Source organism: Megalobrama amblycephala, linkage group LG23 (assembly GCF_018812025.1).
Source record: "Megalobrama amblycephala isolate DHTTF-2021 linkage group LG23, ASM1881202v1, whole genome shotgun sequence".
Classification (NCBI taxonomy): Eukaryota; Metazoa; Chordata; class Actinopteri; order Cypriniformes; family Xenocyprididae; genus Megalobrama; species Megalobrama amblycephala.
In genome coordinates, this window is record NC_063066.1 from 9454932 (window position 1) to 9476430 (window position 21499).

At 38.3% G+C, this 21499-nt stretch overlaps 1 long non-coding RNA gene across 1 annotated transcript in view; it reads right to left on the minus strand.

Annotated features, from left to right (window-relative positions):
• Positions 1 to 3017: 3017 nt before the first annotated feature.
• LOC125259189 overlaps positions 3018 to 21499 on the minus strand; it is a 46122-nt gene continuing 27640 nt past the window's right edge. The window contains exon 3 of the long non-coding RNA XR_007182745.1: positions 3018 to 4155. This is a non-coding gene — a long non-coding RNA (uncharacterized LOC125259189). The remainder of the gene's footprint in view (positions 4156 to 21499) is intronic.

Consider the following 21499-nt stretch of genomic DNA (forward strand, 5'->3'; position numbering starts at 1 on the left):
TGTGCAAAGACCAAAGGAAAAAAGCCCCTTTTAAAACGCTGGGGTCGGTGGGATGTGTGCCTGGTTTCTAACCAAGCCACAATCTCTGCAGCTGCAAACAGCACTGATTCAAACGAGAACACTTCAGCTTCAAAATCACTAGCTGGCCTATAAACAAATAAATAACGCCTTTTGAGTGACAGCATGAACCACGTTAACAAGTGGCAGAATTGGTTGTTTTATTTGATTTAACTTAACTGAATCATGTCAGTGAATCCAGCCATTGTATACAGTAGGCTAAAACAGGACCAAGTGCTGTAAAAGCATCCCATTTCAACGAACCAGTTGCACTGCACTATTTTACATAATGTGGTGTCTTGCTAAAAAGCTTATTGTATTATTGTTGGGTAAAGGGATATTTCCATGGATATATTTTGTGTCTGGTAATTAAACATATTTTTGAAGCTCACAGACTGAAACAAGCTGTAGAATATGTTGTTCTGTCATTGAAATCCTTTTTTATTTGTCCTTGTGCCGATTCTGTGCATTCAAAAATTTGAAAGATTAGCAAAGGCGCAACTGCAGTGGAAAACAATATTGTTTTCCCAGAACATTCAGAGCATTTCCTTTTGTTGTTGTTGTTTTCTGAAGCCTCTTTGATTTTGCAGGCTGTGATCACGATGCTCAGCTCCTATTGTGGCTTGATGGTTTTGAATATGGCATGACAGTCATAACGGGCAGCATCAAGGATTTCTTTGGACCACGCACTTCATTCTCGGTGTAATTAAATCTGTACAGTATGCATAGTTGACCAACGAGAGGGCAGCCTCCCCTGCTGATCACCGAAGGGAATCCTACTGAATCTCTCCCAAAGCCTCCTGTTTCAGAGCCTTAAACTGGGCACCTTTCCACATCAAAGCACTCCTGAGCGCTTGCTTCTCAAGGACTCACGTCTTCGGGAAAGAATGGCCTCTCCTTAGAAACGAACACCGCTGGTCTAATTTGCCTTGCATAGCCCTCCCCATCCCCCTAGTGTATGTGCAGCCTGGGCCTGATCTGACACAGTCGTGGCTATCTGACGAGATCACATGGAGAGGTGCGGGAACTTAAAGGCGAGGAGTTACTCTGCATCCTACCAGGAGCCTCAAAAGGACTGTATTAAAATGCGCTCGATATGCCGGTAAGGGCTTTCAAAGTGCTGTGCACCCTCTAGCCCCGGCAAACTCAAAGGGCATCTGTGAACCCATGGCAAGGGGAATAAGACCCCTATTAATTTAATGAATCCAGGGTATTAGTATGCCTAACCTGCCTCGCATATTTCATCTTTAGTCAAGTTCATTGCTGGAATCACTAACTTGGGAGTGACAAAGGCAGGTGAATGTTTGATGAATTTTGAGTTACATGCACAACTTTTTACATAAGAATCTCAATCGAGAGCATTTGTTGCATGATGTTAATTACCACAAAAATTATTTGTCCTTCTTTTCCCTTTTTCCAAAAATGGAGGTTAGTAAGGCACTTACAATGGAAGTGAATGGGGCAAATTAATGGATGATTTAAAAGCAGAAATAGAAAGCTTATAACTTTGGTTAAAGGATTAGTTCACTTCAGAATTAAAATTTCCTGATAATTTACTCACCCCCATGTCATCCAAGATGGTCATGTCTTTTTTTTCTTTAGTCGAGAATAAATTAAGGTTTTTGAGGAAAACATTCCAGGATTCTTCTCCATATAGAGGACTTCACCAGGGTACAGTGGATTCAAGGTCCAAATCGCAGTTTCAGTGCAGCTTCAAAGGGGTCTACACGATCCTAACCGAGGAATAAGGGTCCTCCTATGTCACACGTGACCTCTCCAACGTGATTATGTAATGCGTGGCACAGAGCCGTGCAAGACGAGCATTTGTGGTTAAAATGTATATAATTTTTTTTTTTTTTTTTAGAAAATGGTCGATCGTTTCACTAGATAAGACCCTTATTCCTCATCTGGGATCATGTAGAGGTCTTTGAAGCTCCACTGAAACTGCAATTTGGACCATAAACCAATTGGTAACTGTTGAAGTCTCCTATATGGAGAAAAATCCTGGAATGTTTTCCTCAAAAACCTTAATTTCTTTTTGACTGAAGAAGGAAAAAAATTAAACATCTTGGATGACATAGGGGTGATTAAATTATCCGGAAATTGTGTGAAATCAGTGAACTAATGCTTTAAAGGTGCCATAGAACGTGTTTTCAAAAGATGTAATATAAGTCTAAGGTGTCCCCTGAATGTGTCTGTGAAGTTTCAGCTCAAAATATCCCATAGATTTTTTTTTAATTCATTTTTTTAACTGCATATTTTGGGGTATCATTAAATATGCGCCGATTCAGGCTGCGGCCCCTTTAAATTCTCGTGCTCCCCACCCCCGAGCTCACGACTGCCTTAAACAGCATAAACAAAGTTCACACAGCTAATATAACCCTCAAAATGGATCTTTACAAAGTGTTCGTCATGCAGCATGTCTAATTGCGTAAGTACAGTGTTTATTTGGATGTTTACATTTGATTCTGAATGAGTTTGATAGTGCTCCGTGGCTAAAGCTAACATTACACACTGTTGGAGAGATTTATAAAGAATGAAGTTGTGTTTATGAATTATACAGACTGCAAGTATTAAATAATGAAAATAGCGACAGCTCTTGTCTCTGTGAATACAGTAAGAAACGATGGTAACTTTAACCACATTTAACAGTACATTAGCAACATGCTAACGAAACATTTAGAAAGACAATTTACAAATATCACTAAAAATATCATGTTATCATGGATCATGTCAGTTATTATTGCTCCATCTGCCATTTTTCTCTATTGTCCTTGCTTGCTTACGTAGTCTGATGATTCAGCTGTGCACAGATCCAGACATTAATACTGGCTGTCCTTGTGTAATGCCTTGAACATGAGTTGGCAAATGCAAATATTGGGGGCGTACATATTAATAATCCCGACTGTTACGTAACAGTCAGTGTTATGTTGAGATTCGCCTGTTCTTCGGAGGTCTTTTAAACAAATCAAATTTACATAATAAGGAGGAAACAATGGAGTTTGAGACTCACTGTATGTCATTTCCATGTACTGAACTCTTTTTATTCAACTATGCCGAGGTAAATTCAATTTTTCATTCTACGGAACCTTTAAAACTTGTCCATTTTTTGCGTTGTAAAGTTATTATTTAAATAATCATTTTAACAATAATTTTAAGGGTTTTATCATTATGTTGGCAAAAAAGCTGTAAAATTGGATATAACAAAATAGAAAATGTTACTAAGATTTTTTTTTTACACTAAAATCATGCTAACATGCATATTGTTCAAGCAGTGAGTATTTACCATTTACAAATTGGCCCCATTCACTTCAGTTGTACTGTAAGTGCTTCACTGTTTTTCACAAGTTTTTCAAGTTCAAGAGGAAATAATTTTTTGGTAAAAATCGACAGTATACCACAAATGCTGTCAATTGGGCTTAACTTAAACTGAACCTAAAAACAAAAGAAATGAATAGAGAAGCACAATGCATCGCGTTCGCCCCAACTTTTACTATACACAAACCCACTAATATATCTTTAAAGGATAATGTTTAAGAAATTAGGCCATCAAATTTGCCAAAAGATGATAGACGGGAAGCATATATTAGCATAATTTCACACCCGCTTGGCTGTAAGCTGGGAACATGCTGGTCGTAGAGATGGAACTGTGAATCTGAACCATGTCTCACTGCAACTGGGCTGTGTTAGCTCAGCCTCTGTGCATCGGACTTGTTTGTGCCAAACAGAGGCAAGCATGACGCGACGGATCCACCCTGGACGTCGCTCACCTGAGTGTGGTGGCTGATTTTGGTGTGTTTGTCATGGCCACCTGTAAAAGATTAGGCAGATAGTGGAGATTCGGACCAGGAAGGGGCAGCTGCTGGACCTAATTAAAGTCACAGTAACAAAACCTCTCGCAGCCACACATCAAAGGTCTCAGACGACGTCCGTCTGCAGGCTCATCTCTGGGGTGTAAGGAACTGATGTGACCGAGACCAGTTGCATGCTGGGCCACAAGCCTGACCCCTGGTCCAGCAGCTCGGTCGGGGCCAGGCTTACCTGTGCCGTGCTCGCGAAAGGTGATGCGCCTCATCTGTGTTTGCGCGCGACTCCGACCTGGAGTGCAGAGAGACAGAGAGCAGAGGTGAGAGGTCAGCAGGAGAGGGCAAGCTTAAGAGAATCACACATGGGCCACATTTACCAAACACCGTCTGAAGGTAACATGCATTTTCAACTGATATCGCTCCTCAGGAGCACATGAAATGTTCACAGTGCCTTTGTACTTGCCCCCTGACCTCAGTTAAAAGAAAGAAAAAACTGCTGCTTTGATTGACTGCTTGCTGATTTGCCATGATAGTTAATTATCCAGTTCAGTCATTACGGAGAGAGAAGTCTTTTCAAATTTCAAAGCCAAAGTATTGTTCACTTGATCTGGAAAACGTACTGAAAAAAAAAACATTTTAACCCCACTGTTGCTGGTGCGACTCTGCTTTTTTCACTTTATTTTGCAATTAATTAAGGCAGACAGTGAGAGAAGGATGTTCAAAACTAAACAATTAATCACTCTTTCTCACACCTTTTAATGTATCCTTCCTTCACTGGAACCTCATGTGTGCCTGTCAGGGGAACCATAAACCTGTTATGCAGTTATCCATCACTTCAGCCTTATTCTGTAGTGATGTTCTCCGAATCAAAGGTGCCGTAAGTCAGCGTTCACTCATGGTGATGTAAATAGTTTGACAATGTCTGCAGCACTGCCTACTTCTGCTTTATTGTTGTCAGACATCAAGTGTGGTTTTCCCAAGATCCTTTGTCATTCTGATTTCTATCCTCTTCGGTTTTCCTTTGCTTTCATTCAGCTACTTGTGTAGTTTATATTAAAGTCTTACAGTTGTAAAATTGTGAGAGTCCTGTGTAAGAAAATTGAAATAAAAAGGTTTAAAAAATGTAAAAAATAGTAACCTTAATGTGATTGATTCTTGCTGACTAAAGCTAACATTTTTGTTGTAAATTATATTATTGTAAATTATACTATTATTATTTATTTTTATTTGTTTGTGCCTAATACATGACAGCTATCACTGAAATGGGTGTTCTGAGAAATCATACCTGTCTCTGTTTCAGCCCTGTTGGCTCTGTAAATGGCAAAAAGTAGTCAGTGAAGTAGTAATCAATGTCTTTCTTTCTTCTTTTTCTTTTTTTTCACAATCATTATGTGCATTTGGGTTTTATGACATTTGGTTTGTTTTGTGAGGTCGGATTTTGTGAGAGGGCATGTGGTTGAAGGCTTATGTTTATAATTTTTTAACATTTTGTGCTAACCAGTGACTGTGGCTAGTGGTTTTCCAAAGTTATTAGCCTCTCATTTTTATTGGGCACAATTTTAACTGATACCTTTGGGAAAAAACTGCCATATAGATATTTTTAATATTATCTCATAATTTGGCAGCAGCTTTATATTAGGCTGCTGTCACTTTAAGACCTGACGGATGGATCCATTATACTGTTACACATGCCTTTTCTTTCTCAACTTTTTTACGTTCACTTAAAACATAACTGACTATGTTTACGAGAATACTCACCAAAGCCGGCATTTTGACATTATTTTGTGTGTATTTGACTGTTTAAGCGCAATAAGCAGCGAAAAATAGCTAAATTTAGTACTGAGAGGTGGCTTTATGTGTGAGCACAAAATCTGTGGGAATGAGTAAAATTACGCGCAATACGCGCAATCCCACACCGAAATTCAAGCCCTGTAACACCAATAATATTCATCCGGAGCAAATGAAACAAGTGAGTGAGGGGAGGCGGGTTTGTGTGTCAACTCGCTGTCAGAGAGATGAGAGAGCGAGAAAGCACAGCTGGTATGATGCATCTATTCTGCGGAAAATGAGTATTTGGAGTGTTTCAGTTATTTCAGTATCAATATGTATCAAAAAAAAAAATGTTGACATTTTTGATAACATTACATTGCACTTATAGTTTATTATTTCAGATGCCTTTTTAAAAGACTAAAAATGTATATAGGCCTATTATAAATGAAATTCAACCCGCCAAAGTGGCTAGTAGGAGTGACTGTGTTACACACCACTGCTGAAATCCACCCGCATTTGTCGAGTCCTACTATTATTTTTGCATTTGGGGCAACATTTGCATTGGGTCATCACGTTTACTTCATTGTCAGCTTTCATGAGACCAAGCCTACGTTTAGGCTGCAGATAAAAGTGGTCCAAATCTGATTTTCTCATGACAGTATGAACAGCACAAACCACATGGAATCTGATCTTTTCACTTCCATATGTGGTACTGATACAGGTCAGATGTTATGCAATGTGACCTCAGTCTGAACAGTCAAATCAGAATTCATGCCACTTTTACATCACTCTAGATCAACATCCGTCACAATTCTGCAGTCATGGGAGTCACTTCAAAGATTTTACATACCCAAAGTTATGAAGACAGTTGTGATAGGTTGTCAGTGGAAGGACAGTGATGTGGCAGAACTCATGACAGCTCTATATACAAGCTATATACAAACATGAGGGCTCGTGTCATAAATTCTTTTTTTTGCATCCCCGTCTTGTTTTTTATATTGCCCGTGCATACATTCGCTGGCTTCCGCGGCAGATCACATTATAATTAAATGCATAATCGCTTATTTTAATGTGGTCTGCGTTTACTTCTGTATGACAGCGTGCTGCGTGACATCTTTTTATTGTTCTTTTGGGCATGCAGGTCAGTCCAGGACCATGATCTGTTCACACTGAAATCTGACATTGAATAACTATACAAAAAAATGGATCTGAGCAAAAAAATCGGAAGGCTCGCAGTGTAAACGTAGCCCTGTCTGATGACATTCGTCATGCTACTTGTTTCATAATATGCTGTTGTTGCATGATTAGATTTAATTAGATTAACTCTATTGTAAATCCTGTTCTTCAGTATTTCAGCACACAGCTGTTTGTCTGTGGGGATTCATTGAGCTAATGAAAATACCTGTCTGTGTTCCTGTCTGGGCAACAGTACTTCACCCACTGACCTTTAGGAAGATTTTCTTTGTGTCCTGTCCTTTTGGCCTAAAGCTGTAGAAAACAGATAGAATGATCTGTCCCTTTTTATTTAGGAAGAAAAGCAGCCCAGAGTGGGAATAGAAAAAACCTGTCAGCTGGATTTCATTTATAAAGGTTTCTGCCACCCTCGCCGACCAGGCCGCGTCTTGTAGAATAGTGTAAGGGCATTTTTGTGGTGGTTGTTCGGCTTTGTGGCACCCTGCTTGGCAGCAGGTTGTGTGGGAGCCTGCTTCAGGCTCCTTCGGCAAGCAGTCATGTGGTTCAATCTCGTTATAGCGATTCTCCACCAGTCTCTGCTTGAGCAGGCCTCCCCAAAGTGTGTCATCAGCAGATGTCTTTATAGAGTAGACCAGTGCTGAATGGAAAGGAGAGGCTTCTTTGGCAATTTTGGTTTGGCAGTGCCTTTCCCCCCTCAGTCTATCAGGCCCAGCAGTCATTTCAATTTGGTTTTTCGGTCTCCGCTGAAGTCAGAAATAATGCTTGCCTTAGCAGCGCAGACAGGAAGAATGTAGTCCAAGAGTGAGATTCACGTGATATTTCATAGGCCTGCACTTCTCATGTGGATTAAAAATTAATAATTCATTAGGGTCCTTAGCTCCATGCAAAAGGGCTGCTTTAGACTCTGAGGATGGTTTCTAAATCACGGTGATGTCTAAATTTAGCTTTTAGTTCAGTGAATTAACCTCACATTGAAAAATTTTCATTGAGGAAAAACAGCAATGATTTAATGTTTAACTTCAATAGAACAGGAACATGGGCCGACCCACTGTACCGTTAAATTACAGTGAAGCTTAGTTTGGCTTGTCTAACGCACAAAATTCTTCTGTAAACTATATTTTGCATGACATGTCACATGACAAATGCTTAACGCTGTATAATTTACAATCGTTCAAACTGTTTAAAGCAGCCAACAGGTAAAATGGTTTGGCAAATAGATGCACTTGATGTATTTTTGCATATATTTTCTTTCATAAGTAGCTGCATAATTATTTTTCATGCATAATTTTGTATTTAACTATGATGCGGTGTGGTTCAGTCGGTCGATAATATTCTTGTTCATTTCGGCGGGAAAAAACACAACATGAATAGCATCTTCACTACTTTTTTTAAACGCATAAATTACAGCTGTCTAAGCGTAGGTGAGATGCAGGGAGTAATATTAACGAAATGCAAAAGGGAAAACTAGCTGTTCTGTTTTTTTCTCATCGCATGGAGCACAATTTTATGGTATATATCTTCATCAAATAATAAATAATAATAAAAAAAATCTATCTGAAAGAATTTGGAAAACCTAGTAAAGGAAATCTGTCCTTCTTGCACAGGTTCACACTTTTTAGTCAGATTCTTTACTTTGGCATTCAAGCTTTTAACAGCACAGTTTCTTCACTTTTATGATTTGGATGTTGATATTTTGAAGATAGTTGGCAGTATCGGTCACAGTCACAGTGCTCATTACGTAAAGTCCTGTCCCAAAGTTTATTAAACAACAAACAAACGAAACATTAAAATCCAACTTCTTTCTTTTTAAACCCCAAGACAACAACTATCAAAAGTCTCCCACACAAGTAATGGAATAAAAGTGACCTAAAACAACACGCATTGTGCTCAAGAGACCCACCGTATAGATAGTTTTTTCTGGAAAATATCAAAACAAACATAGACTACATCAATGCAAAGCAAAAAAGAATACGGCAGTACATTACCAAACTCTCTCCGTGGTGAATAGTGTATTTAGGCCACCACGTTCGCAATGAGGGAAGGTGATAATAACCCAAAACATCCTTTTTATTATAGATGTGCTTTCACACCTCTACCGTAAACACCTTGATGCGGCACTTTGCATTGTGCTTCGCACTACACGGTAGTGGAAGCCAGGCGCATGACTTTGCTGTGTGAGCAGAGGTCATAGCTGACTCTTCTTTGTTGTCAGGTCTAGTGGGTAGAGCCCATATCTATTTGATATCAATGGTACGAGCTCCCAATGCTCATTCAATGTTAATCTTGCATTAACGTGCCGAGCCACTGTAAGGTAGTGCTAACCCTTCCCCCCTCATCAGCCATGTTTGTTTTTGCTGGCACTTCATTATCAAAAGGCTAACTGCTTTACAGCGCCTCCTGCTGCTCCCCCCGGAGGAAACTTGGGCACATTTGGAATTCAGCCCTCAGATTAAAAGGTAATCAGAATGGCCGGTCTCAGCATGTTGAAAAATGCGATCATTCCGCATTCTGTTTTTTATCGAAATGGACTGCGGTCAGTCTTTCCCAGTTCCCTGTGATTTTTGTACAGAAAAATTCAGTTTGACGAGATTCATGCCCAAGCTCATGCAATTTGTAATCGCAAATGTGTTTGTGAAGCTTTCTGACAGGTTAGAACGTCCTGTTTTTGAAAATGTGAGCATTTCTTGCTTTGCCGTTTTGGGTAGTTTGTGGAAAATTAAGGAGTTTCTTCAGGAATGTTCAGACTTTAGATAGGAATCTCCTTTCCTGTAAGTAAATCCACTAAGTTTGCCTGCATTTTATTCCAGTCGGTTTTGAGTTTGTCCATGTCGTTCCCAATTAAAGCTGTGTCCGCAGACGAGCGTGGTGGTTTTGGTGGGAGGCCGTCAGCTTCAGGCAGGATGGATGGTGTTAGGTGAACGGGTGGCTTTAGGGGTCCTGGCCAGGCATGAGGTGAATGAACAGAATGCCTGTGCCCACCATGTGTGACCACTAATGAAGACGCTCCCAGACAGGACCCTATCACCCTGGTAACAAGATGTCTCCATAAACAAGCTGCAGGACATTGGCAGGCCACTTCCTGGTTGTATAATGTGACCTGCTTTTCTGCAAAGGCAGATCACAGGCCTCACTCAGGGGATGTGAACAAATTTAGGAGTCGTAGAAAAAACGTAGAAATAATATAACCCACTTTTGTTGCCCTTAAATGTAGTTTTCCAAAATATCCCACCCACTTTTCCATTGCCCATTACTTTTCCTCTGATGTAAGCCCTTGTCCTCATTCCCTTTCGACCTCGATTGTTTTACACGTTGCTTAAACCTGTTTTTTTCGTTTCATTAGTGTACTGTCGTAAACCTGCATGTCAGTGGTCCACATGCCTCTTCCTGCAAGGGGGCTTTAACATCTTCCCCTCAGCCAGTTTACACTCAGACTTGTCACCTGCTAAACACAAAGTGCTTGACGACAGTGAACCATGGGAGATGTGTTTTTGACAAATCTTACAGGCAAATCATAGCATCTGCTGTGAGGAAATATGGTAATAGAGTTAAGATGGCTGAACAGGCTGTGGTCCTGCCAACACTTTTTGCCTTTGACTTTTAGCGAGACACGCAATAAAATAAAATAGACACTACTGAGTTATTATCAGAAATATTTGTGAAGTGGTTGACTATTTAGTTGTTGTTGTGTGTGTTTTACATAATCGTTCTTTAGTTTTGAGTATGTGTTGTCTCTTTCTGTGAAGGGAAGTCTAAGGATGTACACTCTTTTTTTTATACATATTTTTTATTTCCCATTTTCTGTTTGAATTAGTATTAGTATTTGAATTATTATTATAATTTTATAAGAAATACAGTAATATTTTTGTTTTTTTCAGTGTTATAAAACATTAAAACAACTTTATTTTGATAAAACGGCACAAGACATTGAATAAAATGTTTTTTGTTTTTTTTTTAAATGATGTCTGGTTTTCTTTGGTCATATCTGAATAAAAAAGTCTGAATATTATCACAATAGCATCGAATGATTATGTATTAAACCGTAAGTAATTGAGCACTTTTGTTATTTTTAAGCCGTTTAAGCTATTCCTTGAAATAGCACTCACATTTTTAATAATCTATGTTTGAGAATTTTATGAAAATGATGTGTAAACAGTCAGTTAACATATATATTCATGTTGACTGCCTAAATTATTTTCGTTTTTGTTTTTAAGATAAAAATTTTTTTTAAGATTTGGTTTCTTGTAAAATAGAAAAAACACAAACCGTAATATATCAGGTTTCATTATATCATAAAGTATATGAGATTATGAAACACCGCACATTAATTCATAAGATACACAAAGCCAGTGTAGATAAATTAACAGAATTACAGGCTCACAAAGGCATCATAACATTTGTTTATTTTGTCTGTAAATTACAAAAGAAAAAAAGAAAAACACATTCAAAGAGAGTGAATTAATTTATTTTGTAAATGTCATTCGTTAAATGATTTTGTGCTCTTTACATTGATGCAAATGTTAAACCCACCGATGAGTTCGTAAAAATGTTTTTAAAATTAATATCTAATAATGATTTAAATTTGTTTAACTCTATCTAGATTTATCGGATCTTTTCGGTTATTGTTAATTTTCAACAGTAAGTAATTTGCATGCTGTTATAGTAATGCTGTTATATTTTTCTTATTGTCTAATACACCAGTATTTCAACATTAATTTATAAAAGAAATGACTCCAAAACAGTTTAGCGGCTATTGCAGAAACAATATAAAATAAATCATTTGTAAAATGCTGAATGTTGTCAAGTATTTGGAAGATTGTAAAGACAATTTTGTTTAAAATACCACTGCATACTAATAAAATTGAAAAACAAAAAGAGATTAAATTGCACTATAATGTAAAAAAAGAAAAAAAAAGATTTAATTAGCTTGCTGCAAAATGTTGTAAACCGCAAAACATACTCTTTTTCCTAAATGAATAAAATAAATCCTAATGAAGTTCTGCATGGAGACTGTGTGACTGGGTTATATCTACACAAATCAATTTACTTAATTATTATTTTTAGATTGTTTTATAATGTTTAATATTTGAACGGAGGGTAATTCTAATATTTTGAAAAGTTTTACATTGCATGCATTGCAAGTTTTCCTTGCATGTTTACTAGTTTTTAATTACAGTTAATTAAGTTTGTTGTTCATATTACAGCCAGTGGAAACTTTAGATGCATAAAAGAGTTTTGATTAAACAATGAGTGTTTATTTGAAAATCAACAAAAAAATTCCATTAATGCATTCTCAGCTTGTTTATTTTGCATTTTTTTGATTTCTCCATCTGTTACCGAGGACATTGTCACATTTCTTGTATTGTTTATCTAGTTGATAAAGTTTGCTTGCAGCATCAAAAGCTGGCTTGGTTCATTAGGTATTTCGTGACAGAATCTAATTGGCAAAACTTTCTTTCATTTCCAGTAAGGCTTTTTACTTCTTCAAGGAGAGTGGTCATGAATGGTTTATACTGAGTCATAAACTAATCATACTTAATGATAGGAGGGAATCGACAGAGGCGCAGGCCTGATCAAAACTGCTCTCTTATTCAGATGGTTCCTCTGTGTGAGCAGGAAAACACTAGGAGAATGCTGAATGAAAGCACACCATCTGTTTTTCACATGTTCCTCAGTGTTGGGGACATCAGACTCTGTCATCAGCTCATTTTACACTCGAGTGCCACTCAACCTCCATCTCTTTTAATTGATATTTACACTCATCTGTTCATTTTCATCATTTTATAGCACACCAGTACATTTGCACTATTTAGCGATATGCTAAACTGTCATCTGCTCAAGGTAGAAAAAGTGTACATGTTTTGTCTCCCTGTTTGTGTGTTCATAATTATAAAGTTTATGCAAGTGAAAAAAAGTAATTTAGATAAAGGGTAAGTTGTTGAGAAAATGTTTAAATATAAAGCAATATGCATTTGAGCTATTCGAGTAATGCCACTTTTTGCCCAATTTGATTTTGACAGTTTCTTAAATCAGTCTCATTCAGTCCATAAAGTCCTTTCAGGGCAACATAAGATTTCATTTAATTCCCCATCATTTCATTTTTACTCATGGTTTTATTTAAAGTAAACTATCTTGCAAAAAAAAAAAAAAAAAATTATATGCAGTAGTCTCAGATAGCAACATTTAAGACAAACGACAAAAACGTCAACAATCAACCAACATTAAGGAAAAAAATGTGCTCCGAATATAACCACACAACAAATAAACAACAGCAGAAAGTCAGCAAACAACAATCATAAGAATAACCGCATTATTCATTCTTGCCACAGTGCATGCTGGGAGCTTGTGATCCTATAAGAAACCAGCAGCATTCTCCTTTATGAAATAGTTTATATAAATCTATCTGACTATTGTGGGCATTTCTGTTTTTTTATGTAGATTCAAAGAAATTTCTCACTGGGTCCATCTGTGACTCAAAAAGTCCCGTATGCTGAATAAAATGCTTTTTTATTTTTGCAGTATATATGGAATGGAGTAGAATGAAAGAATGTGATTACTACACTTCCATATTAAGTCCACATGCCGTTTGTAGTGTTTGGAATGGGTCCCTTCTCTGTCCGCTCATAAAAAAGTCCAAAAGCAAACAGTGAGCTCTTACTGTGCTGCCGTTCCCATTTCTCCAGTCAAACTCTCTGGACCTAGGAGATTTGAAATGTGGAGGAGAGAAAGTTACCTTTCTCTTTCTTTTCATTCCAAATTACAAGAAAAAAAAAACCTCTCACATGGTCCCAAAGTTAACCTTACATACAGAGAGAAAAAGAAAGGGAGGGGATGGGATAAAGAGGCTTTTTTTCTTCTCTTTTTATAAAAGCTTTAAAGAACAAAGACTCAAAGAGACTCCAATATGAGGCTGTCAAATTTTACAAACAAATAGGTCTTAATGAAAGTTACTTTTTTAGTGTGAGATTGATTATTCCACAATATCTCTGTAGCCTTAAAGACGTGCTCCATATATGCACTATTTTCTAAGGAGTGATGCAACCGCATTGTTTATGGTTTAAGTCAACTCTCATATTTTCATCTCCTTTTGGTGTACAGTATGATTTAACCCTACAAAGGTTCATATGGATCTGCTAGGAAGCGGGTGAGCAGAAAAGGAAATAGTTGCGTAAACATAAAATGGAGTTGCGACAAGATGCTCTATTATCTAACAAGAGTGGCAAAGTTTTAGTTTCAAAACGGGGCAAGATAATATGGAGGAGTGTTACATCACCAATTTTTTTTTTTTTCCCCCCACTGAAAACAAGGTACCCAAAATGTGGGTGGGGTATGTGGGTGTGTGTCTGCGGGAAATAACATCCTGGCTGTGGATAAATCAAGTAAGAAATGATAGATCTTCATGTCATTATGTAGAAAAACACGATCTATTCATATCCGTGCGCGATTACTCATGCGATGGGAAATGCGATTTGCGCTGCGTTACTACAAATATCATATCACTTACAGCTCTCGCTCACAACCGCACAAAGAGGCAGCCATTTTGTCTGGCTCCCTCTCAATGTGCCTTCATTCTCATTGTATGACACCTAAACCCTCATTTTATTCAACATTTATGATGCCACACCAAACGCTCATGTCACATGCTCTCTTTTTGTCCGGTGCTGACAGAAAACACTTTTTGTGGTACTGCCTATGATTCTCATCTTCTGCTCAGAATGTTCCAGACACTATTGAGTAATAGCTAAGCCACATGCCTCCCTTCTTTTCTTTCTTTTGCACACACACACACACACACACACACACACACACACACAAATGCACCAAAGCGCCCAACATGGGACAAGATGAGGCTCATTGAAGAGCCAATCTCACACCTGCTCCCCCACCCACCATTTCCACACACACACACACTTGCGCTCGCTCTCACACTGAGCTTGTTGTCCAGAGGTGACTTTATCCTGAATTGACAAAGTCAGCCAGAAGAGACAATCTAGGTTGGACAAAAAAATGGTAAAGTAAATAACTAGCAAGTGACACTGCAGTAGATTTTGTATTAATCAAATATTGATATAATCTTTCTTTGAGTAATTAGGTCTTTCAATCAGGTACTTTATATCTGAATTTATCTGAAGATAGGCTGGCAAACAGCTAAGGAACTCTATGCGAGCGCCCACGTAGTTTAAAATACTCTGATTTAACTTAATTTGATACTTTTTTGCAATTAAAGGCTTTAAAACCCTTTGAAGATGTATAATGTCCTTAATTAATAATAGAGCTCCCAAATCACATAGCCTTTTTAACATCTCCACATCTCAGGAATATTTTAGCAGAATCAATACATTTTTAATTCGTTTTCTTGACAGGCCCGGTCAGTGCTGAAGTTTCCTAAGTATATTTTCACAGGAGAACACAAGATCCATATGACCATCTATTTTCTGCCAACACAGCAACATGAAAATCCATCATCTGCAACTCATGAACACCCTGGAATAGGGTGTGTAATGTAATCCCCCTCAAGAAACACTTCTTTAAAGCTGATCTGTGAATATTGTTGAGGATAAAAGGCTTTGTTTTTTTATCTCGGATGCTTTTGTATTGTTTTAATTTAGCAGCGGTCCATTTTTTTTTTTGCATACGCATCTTCGGCCTCACCAGAACGCCAGTCCACGTCAACTCACAATTAGGGCGTTGGATACCCTCACACACCCATTCGACTGCCCTGATATATAAATTACCACATAACCAGGTCTATAAAAGATAGACGTGGCAAGAACACCCTTACACGTTACTTATAAAATAGGTTACTGCACTTTGACATGTACTGTACTTGAACACTCACCTTGTCCGTTTGCTTTATACACCTCCAGTATGATACGTGGTTTATGATGCGTAGCTTGGAGCTTGCTGGAATAGAATAGACCAGATCTATTTTCTTCTTAATCTCGTGCAACTTCTAGGAGTCTGGCTCAAAGTCTTAGCCCAACTAGGAGAGGAAGGCACGGAGCTGAACTCCATAAATCTGCACAGACCAGGCCTTTAGTGGTCAGGAACGCCATGGGAGTGTCAGGCTGCTCTCGGCTGGGGTTTTGGGGCAGGATTATGGATTGAGACACACAGCTGAGAGGCTAAACTTACACTTTTCATTCCAGCTTCAAGGGGGTCTCGATACGTCCTAGAAGCCAGATTCCAGACCTTTCATTTTGCCCCTACAATGAACGGTCCATTAACTGCCGATTCTTTATGGGATTTTTTTTTTATTTTATTTTATTTTTATAATGTGCAGTTGAAAATTGAATTTGGCTGAAAAAAAAAATACAATGGCTAGTTTTGATTTTTTTTTTTTTTTTTTTAAGAGAAAAAATGTTGGTAGTGTAAAATGATAGAAGGAAGGAGACACACATGGCATGCTTAAAACGCTTTATTCGCCTATGTAAAGAGAGAGCAGTATGCCCCCTTCTGGCTCTCTTCTTTCCTCTGTTGTCCTTTATTCTCTCTTTCTTTTTTTCCCTTCCGTATTTTAAAATATGAGTTATCTTTTGATCTGCTCACTGAGTGAGGGTCTTAGAATTTATGAGAGTGACTGTCGACTGATTTGGAGGGACAAAAAATCTCCATAATAAGATGTTAGCAGCAAACGGGGGTCCAATAAATGCTCCATGTCTTCTGGTGTCCTTCGCTCCCCACAAAAAGCTCTATATCCTCTGCACTGCTCTGTAATCTGTGTGAACTATCTGCTTCTTTGCCTTTACAGAGCTCTGTAAATGTGACAGTAGTAGATCTTAAGAGGGCCACCTCAATATTGATATGGCTCACTCCAGCTGAATGGAAATGAAGACTTTCTCAGAGGAGCTGTTTGATCTTGCTGTATATCTGGGGCACAAAGAATATTCTCAGTCACAGAGTTTGCTGTTTTTACTACTGCTCTGCCAAAAGTGTGATACCAGACATCTGCATCTGACATGCATGTATACTAGAGTCACCCTGTAATTATCATCTAAACAGATAGGCGCTATGAAAATCGACACCACCAATCGGTTTCTACAGGGCATAAGCTGACCCAGTAGCTGTAAGACAAACTATTACCTGACTAGCTGTACCAAATAAACCCATCATCCTCGGATTGTATGTGTTTCTCCGTCCCCTTGCCCAGCACCCGGTCCCACAAGCTTGAGCCGGCACTGGCACCGATGCCAGCCTGTGGTCCAAGGTGCCAGTACTGGTGAGGGACTGGGATGAAGAAAGAGACCGAGAGACTACTGGTGGCTTCAGCATGCCCGAGCCGGGTGTGGGTAATTACGGCGGGGAGAAGCCGATTAGCCTAGACCCGAGCAGCACAGCGAGGGGGACGGGCCCACACCCAGCAGGGAGGGGAGTCTTGCCACGGCGAAGACCAATCAAGTGTAAAGCCCAGTGCAGACCCCCGGCCCTCAATTCAGTGGGAAAAGGCTTGGCTGGCGGTTCAGAGCACCGCAACTTTCACGGATTAGTTGAGACTCTATTCTGGCGGCTGAAAGGGGAACACAGCACGAGAGCGGGGCTTCAATGTGCGCGCTTGGGCTTGCACAAACACACGCACACACACACACACACAGACAAAACCTCCCAACAGCTGGGGAGAGGGCTGCAGCCTGCTCCATATCACCATGGCAACGGCATATCTCACATTTGAGTCAAAATAAAGACACTTTGGGCTGGAATTGGAATATTTATTCCCCACCTCTAATGTAGTGCGTTTGCTTTCCTCATTTACGCTGAAGAGTGTCATGCCTCCAACTAGCATACAACATGGTCTTTTTTTCTACTTTTTTTCTTTTGTTTTTTTTCCCCAAGGATAAATTAAAACTTTATGCTCAAATCCCCAGAAGATTTCTATGCATCTAAAAAAAATAGTATAATCATTTTAACACAATCTTTTTCACAGTTGTTTTGTGACAAATGAAGGAAGGCAAGGCATTTACACTCACAGATCTAATACTAGCTGCTCAATGATTGCAAGTTATAGCCTTCCAGACTCAGTTCATATTAGCCTCTCACTATCCATTTGTTCCCTATGATTTCACTATTATGTTGGAGGGAAAAAAACATACAGTTTGCCACTTCTCTGGTAAATACTCCAAAAAAAGCGCATTCTTTTTGTGTAACAATATCACTGCTTGATAATGGACGGAACACACACACACACACGCTCACAGACACACACTCACACATGTCCAGTTTATCACACAATACCCATAATCATTCCATTACCCATCTGCCAGGCACAAATTGAAGCAGTGCACTTGTTATTATTCACATTTATTTATTTATTTTCTTTTAGCAGAAATTGGTGACAGTGCATTTTGTTGGAACAATTTAAATTCTATTCCGAGTTATTTTACTGGCAGAATGACTATCAATCTGCCACTTTTAATAGCACCACGATGCAGAGGTGTAATGGACATATGTGTAGAAATGGACTGATAACACCATTATCAAAGCAGCTCCTCTCATTCCCAGCCAAGATAATACCTAATTGGACTTATTATCTAGATTTGCTCAAGTTGTTTGTACTGTTATCACCGAACGTGACATGCAATTACATTTTCAGCTACTACTGTCCCATTGATGCAAGATAAAGCTTTTTATATATTTTAAAAAAAGCATGTTTATGTTTGTAACTGGCGGTTTTTACTTGCCGCCTTTTTCGAACGCAGCTGTTTTAAAGCACGGTTTGGGGCTCGTTTTATTTTTGGGGCCGGGTGGTTTTAGTAAGTATATTTATGATCTCTTCCACATTCTGTGTAATGGTCACTGTTCAGCAGGCTTCTGACTGAAATCTGGCATTCTGTGAGATGAGATGATATGAGGAGAGGCCCCCACAAGCTTCCAGGGGGCTCTTCTTGCTCTCTGTCCTATCATGTGCTCTGCTTTCTGTGTGCACTGCTTATTGCATATGGACTTTGAAGTCTTGCTGTTCTCTCTCTCCCCCTGTCGCTTTATCTATCTCTCCCTTTCTCTTTTCTCTCCGCTCTGGGTTGCTTTTGATGCATTTGTGTTCTATGAATGGTTTTCTTTAACGCCTGCTTCCCCATGCCTCTCTTTTCTCTCTGTAAAACAGTGAGTCTTTTTTCTTTCAAACAACGTCGATAAATTACAAGTTGTCAAGTGTCATTTCCCTTGTTTACTGCCATTTTGGGCATCTTTTCCCTCCTGTTCCTCCCAGCGTTTCACATTTAATTGCACCAGTAATACTCACGGAGTTCACCAGTGTGGCACGTTCGGCACTCGGCTGTTATGGCGGGGGGACGGAATCTATTAAAATATTTTCCAGGCTTCAGGAGTTTTATTCGTGTAATTTGTGTGTATATACCCCACTGTGTTACCACCAACTACGAGAGGTATAACAGAGTTAATGTAAAAACAAAGAAGACATGCAGTGTGCATGTACAAAAGTACCACATAGGTGTTTCTTAGGAGCCCCTGTTGTAGCTCTCCTATGCAAACGGCCTAATTTATTACATGTCAGCAAAAGCCAACAACCTTTTATTACCCAACAGTAATTTCCCATATGTTGAGTGTTTATCACCACTCAGGGAACAGAGTAGTAGGAAGTGTAGAACTGGTAGTTCACTGCAGACATGAGGTCTTAAATAAAGCTAAAGCTCCATGTAAAGAGATGGTCTGAATTACCATGGAACTCTCTGTTTTGGTGTGTACTGTACCTGCATTTTTTTTAGTCAAGATCAACTGCTAACTATAGCATAGATACATTCTCCATTTTAACATGCAGATCAAATTTACTAGAAAGAAGATAAGTGGAAGTTTCTGCAGTAGGACTGTATATAATAATTTTGGATATAATTATTATCAGAGCACGCAGATGAAATGCAATAAAGTTATCTTGCTTTCGGAGGCGTATACCTGCTGTTTGGGAACAGTCGTGTAAGACAGTTCTGTGAAGTAATTACACTGAACACTTTGTCCAGTTATAAGTTGGATGTATTTTTTGATGCACATCGAGGAATTTATTCGGTAAATGTGTTTCCATCATAGTTTATACACGTTTTATTATTGGATAATTTTATCTGACTCAATTGAGAATTTTTTTTTTTTTTAAACATTTTTAGAATTTATATTTATATTGACGTTACCATCCAGCGTTTCTTTTTTTTAATGTGATATCGTAAAATGTGCATAAAATAGGTGGATGGAAATATAGCTATTGCCACAAAATAAACAGCTTCAGGATGATACAAAAAGACACTTAAAGGGATAGTTCACCCAAAAATGAAAATTATCCCATGATTTACTCACTCTCAAGCCATCCTAGGTATATATGACTATCATCTTTCAGATGAACACAATCAGAGATATATTTAAAAATATCCTTAGTCCTCCAAGGTTTATAATGGTTGTGAATGGGGGGGCCACATTTTGAAACCAAAAATAATGTATCCATCCAAAAAAAAAAAGTAATCCATACAACTCCAGGGTGTTAATAAAGGCCTTCTGAAGCGAAGCGATGCGTTTTTGTAAGAAAAATATCCATATTTAAAACTTTATAAATACAAATAACTAGCTTCCGGTGGATGACCGTATGCAGAATGCACAAGTCAATTTGCGGCAGAAGAGTATCCTTTGACCTGACGCACAACGTAATGACGAACACGGATGCGCAGAGGATAAAGCAAAACAAATCACCAGTCACGGATTATAAGTCTAAAACAATAATTTTTAAAGAGAAATGTCGGAGGATTTCGATATAAGAGGAGCTTAAATTTGTTGCACAGCCCTATTTGTTTGAACCGCGAGAGACGTCTACGTTTACAATACTCCTACATCCTGCGTCATACATTGCGTCAGGGGTTTATTTATTTGGTTCAAGTCGACTTGTGCATTCTGCGTACGGTCGTCTGCTGGAAGCTATTTGAATTTTTAAAGTTTTAAATATGGATATTTTTCTTAGAAAAACACATTGCTTCGCTTCAGAAGGCCTTTATTAACCCTCTGGAGCCATATGGATTACTTTTTTATGGATGGATGCATTATTTTTGGCTTAAAAATGCAACCCCCCCATTCACAACCATTATAAACCTTGGAGGACTAAGGATATTTTTAAATATATATCTGATTGTGTTTGTCTAAAAGAAGATAGTCATATACACCTAGGATGGCTTGAGTGTGAGTAAATCATGGGATAATTTTCATTTTTGGGTGAACTATCCCTTTAATGTCAGGGTCATGACCACCATTTTTTGTGATATTATTAAGGATGCACGGTATCCCTAACAACAGTCTGTAGCATATTGGTTATTGGCTGATGTCAGATGTTTTAAAATTCATCAATATTGGTCAATATTTCATTGTGCATGCTTATTCCTATTTTAACTTTCAGGTAACCTAGTCTAGTACTCAAGTGACCTAGCTCTTAAAGTAAAAAAAAAAAAAAGTATATACTGTATAATTTTATATATCTTATATACATTTTATATACTGTACATCCTTTGTAGTCTTTAACAAATTGATCAAATTGATTTTTTTACTATTGCATTTTGGATTCATTTATGCACAATAATGTGAATTGTAATATCGACCATTTATCTGTTATTATCAGCCATAAGATGAAAATAATTATTAGTATTGCCCAGAATTTGAATTTCAGTGCATTCCAAGATATTATCTCATTGATTTTAACA